The 4,365-nt window shown below is 32.9% G+C and overlaps 1 long non-coding RNA gene across 1 annotated transcript; it reads right to left on the bottom strand.

Annotated features, from left to right (window-relative positions):
- Window positions 1–263: 263 nt before the first annotated feature.
- On the bottom strand, window positions 264–2,428 carry LOC125874122 (uncharacterized). Its single transcript, XR_007447229.1, has 4 exons — window positions 2,113–2,428; window positions 1,889–1,973; window positions 1,534–1,759; window positions 264–519 (listed from the first exon to the last, which is right to left on the bottom strand). It is a non-coding gene; the product is annotated as an uncharacterized LOC125874122 (long non-coding RNA).
- Between the last annotated feature and the right edge of the window lie 1,937 nt (window positions 2,429–4,365).

A 4,365-nucleotide genomic window follows, 5' to 3' on the forward strand; every position in this document is an offset into this window, starting at 1 on the left:
CAACCCTTAATTAAGGAGAGAAATATTTGTTTGAAAATAGAGCAGCAGGACTATGAACATTTTTGTCGAACAAGTACTGGAGAATGATTTTATAAGTTATACAGACCTTTCATATATTAAAAATAAGATAACAATAATGACTAATAAAACTGTATCCTCAAATCTTAGACATAGCTAACTTGAGAATTGAACTCAACCGGTTGTCTATTATATCCATGTAGATCATCTCCTTCTAACTCATATTATTAGTGTACCTTGGAATGAAAAGTGGAATGAGATAGAAGCAGCACAATTATTTTTCAATCTGTAGATGTAAGAATAGCATAAAATGAACAACATATTACATTTCTCTTATTCTGCTTTGTTATGATGTTGTACATTATAATAGACATTTATCAATGGGAAGAATAGGAACGGGGTTTGTGTTTGCTAACTAACTTCATTCACCATAGACTATTTTTTGTTCCTCCTTCGTCTTGAAAGTTGTAAAGCAGCAAATGCTTTTTGCTTTTAGACAACCTGTGAAAATAAAAAAATGTGCTTTTATCTCATTATAATCCTCACATATTAGACATTCACTACAACAAAAACAGATAAATATACATATTCATGGAGTGCTAAAGCTTTTACCGACATTAATTAATTATCATTGGATCTAATGTTGCTATAGGCTTTAGGAACATTTACAAAAAGTGCTAAGTGCCGCTAAAAATACATATTTAGTGGTGATTAAACTATTGCGGTTAATTAATTGCCTCTAAAGATCATTTGATTTTCTATTCATATTCACATGTATTTGGCTACCAATGCTAATAACAATAAACTGTCGCCCTTGACCTTTTTCTTTCTATTTTCTTTACTCGCTGTACATCGCTCTTCTAGTTGCATCTCAGGAAGCAGTTGGTTGCAATTCCTTACCTTATCTACAAAAACTGTTTACTTGAACCTACATTTCCCCAAGACTTAACAGAAGGGATCAAATCCAATATGCTATGGGAAATAAAAAGAATGAAGAAGGGAAAAAAAATTCTTCTGAGTTCAATAGGTGGAGTACTTATTAGGCTATTAGCAGAGACACTACCATTGACCCTTGCTTTATAATCTCATTTAAGTACTTTATATGATAAAACTACAAAAAGCTAAACTCGATCAATCTCATAATCCTTTACTGGAGCAGGAATGTTCTGATTCATCATAGTCCCATTAGTTTATTGTATTGATTCTGTTGAAGCACGATCCAAAAGAATACTATATATATCCCAAATAGGGAGAAACAAATCATATATTTTATTGATGCACGGAATGTGGTACATTGGAAATCTAGTGGATACATTTCTTGCAAAAAATAAATGATATCCACAGAAATCTACTCCAGGAACCACAGGGTCACATCAAAAGGTTATTAACACTATGATTGACAGTTCATAATCTAGGTAATGCAACTCTCTTCAACTCGTAGTAACCTTTTAGAATGAATTATAGGAGATAATTGCATACTAAAATCATAAGATGCAACAAAAGTTTGAATAATACCTTTGATACATGCTCTTTCATTCCATCATTAACTGGCTTATCTAGTGACCTCTCAGCAAGTTCATAAAACGTTGCATTACCATTGGACCATTAACTTTCTCTTTGTGCAAGTATCCGTGGATGTGCAAAAATCAGAACACCAGAAAGCAGAACTATGTGACGTGGACATGGAATTCTCTGAGTTGTCGGTTCTAACCTTTGTTGGACAACTGCTTCCAATGCTAGTCTTAGGTTTTCATGGATGACTTTCATCAGTTTCAGCCAATTCCAACCGTCTCAAATGAGGCCTAAGATTTTCTTCAACACATTAATTATAGCAAATTTAACAACAAAACAATCAATATTGAAAGCTTACCCTGAATTTTCTGCCGTCGATATCACTGCTAATTTCATGAAAGCACCAAAGAATTTGGCAACTCAAATTATTTCTGAACAATTACCTGAAAGTTGTAATATCATAGCCCACAGGAAAATTAAATCACCTCAAAGCAGAAGCCTTAACATATAAAGATTAGTCAATTGTTTGGGGAAAATACTATATGAAAAAAAAGATATCACGGGAAAAAAATGCCTACATACCTAAGTCCACCGTTCAACTTCATTAGCGCTTTGAATCATCTCCCAAAACAATCAACTCTTGGAACTAATAATAAGCAGAGATGACATGATTTGGTTGTAACAGAACTTCAAGATTCACATCATTGTAACAAAACTTGAAGCTTTTTGTGAGATTTTTCTTCAAAATGTAAATAGACCAGGACAATCTCTTAGGTACTATCAACTCAGTGTTCATATGAATCAGAAGCTTTTTAAAAATGTAATGAAGAACTGAAAACGATGAGCAATCTTACCGAACAAAAGAGATTGATCCAACCACATTAAAGTAGAATGATCCTGAAGAAACAAATTCACCGTACAATGTTTGTTCCGTTCTGTACAACCTTATGAAGTTGTGTTCGTCCTCTCTTACTGTGGCTTATATAAAAGCTAGAGGGGCATGGGTTGTGCTCAAGCACGGGACCGACATTTTACACACGCATAAAGATACACAGTTATAAACGTTGTACCTATATTGATATAAAAGTATGTTTAATTAACAAATAGTTACGTTTACACTAAAGAAACTCCTTCATATAGGCAGTTTACAGATCCAAAACAAAATAACGTCATTAATGCCTAATAAAAGTGTTTATCTAATACTCTATCTTCAACTCAGGTTATCCGTAAATTGAACTGTTTTGACCGTCTGTTATACCTGCCAACTCAACCACAAGTTTTTTTTTGTGTCTCCTCCGGTTCGAAAGTTGTAGAGCTGTAATTAGTGCGTTGTTTTTCACCTTCAAAATTTCTATTTTGTAGTTGTCGCGCATTGAGTTCTACACAACTAAAAACACAAGTCACATATACACACGAAAACAATATATCTAGAAGACAAAACTTAATCATCTCCTTCTCTCTCCTTTAATCTAGATTACTACACCTGACATGGAATTTTCAATAAATCAAAACCAAATTTACATTGAAGGATATGACCAGAAAATTAAGACATGTGCTTTTCCTAGAAATATAATAAGAATATTTTGTTTTCTCCTAAGCAATGAAAAATATGACGGCACATGGTCTAGTTGAGTCTCTTCTTTAAAAATATATAAACACTCTCTTTCGAATGAGTATACATCAAATACACAAAAAGTAGAGAAAGTTATTATTTACATTCAGCAGATGTATACAAAGTGTTAAATTATAAGCAAACTAAATACTAGAAACATACGATATAACCTTATACAAAAATGAATATAAGAATACATATTACGTACCTCTCACTAGTGAATATTTTCATCGTCTTTTCCTTTACCACACCTAAACTCCAATCATAGTCCATCTAACTTTCCTAACAATGTATGCCGAATTCATGGATGAGTGTTTTACATTATTAGTGACTTTAAATGTCAATGATCAGAGCATATATCACTATAGACAGAATTAAGTTAAATAAGTGGAAATAAAATGTGAAAGCTTTAGAACGACCAGACACAATAGACTTGCCTACAAACATTTTAGCCATGAGGCGGTCTGCACTCCAAAAATCAATACATATTTCATAATCTGTAGCACTTAGTAGAAGTTCTGAAGCTCTTTATCAAAATGTGACAACTTGACTTGAAATAGGATGCTTTTTTTCAGAATTGAAATAATTTGCGAATCTAGAAGCAGCGATATTCAGCATCCCATATTTGTCAATCAACAAAGCAGATCCCATAAAATGTTGGTGCAAAATGCCCTTCTCGTGACAATGTTGCAGCAATTGCAAGCCATGCAAGCAAAAGCTGCATGCAACACTTCATATGAAACTGGAAAAATACTTTAAAAATCAGCATGTGCAATGACCAATAATAAACAAAAATTAACCTTGAATGATACGTCTCTTTTTCATTGCAGGGTTGCTATGCATAAATCCCTCAACATTCTGCTATGCTAATCAGTCAATAAGAAGTCCTAAAGAAGACATGCCATATCTTCAAGGAGAGAAAATCAAGGGAAAAATAGAGAATCCCCAAAAACAAATAAATACCAGTTAATAATGAATGTACTAAAGAGGGATTTCTTTCCAATAATGAAAAATTCCAAGCAAGGTGGGTTGCTTCCTACAGTTGGCAAGCATAAAGTAAAAGAAAAAAAAAGAGATAATTAGAAAACTATTGTTAAACTCTATCCATTTAAAATTCAGAGGAGATGAACTAAACAGATGAAAAGATAAATTCAGTAATGGCTAATTGGCCAAAGTTTCTTTCGAAGTAATAGAGATCCAAAAATACCTCTTATTTCTCCTTT

This window comes from Solanum stenotomum, chromosome 8 (genome assembly GCF_019186545.1).
Source record: "Solanum stenotomum isolate F172 chromosome 8, ASM1918654v1, whole genome shotgun sequence".
NCBI lineage: Eukaryota > Viridiplantae > Streptophyta > Magnoliopsida > Solanales > Solanaceae > Solanum > Solanum stenotomum.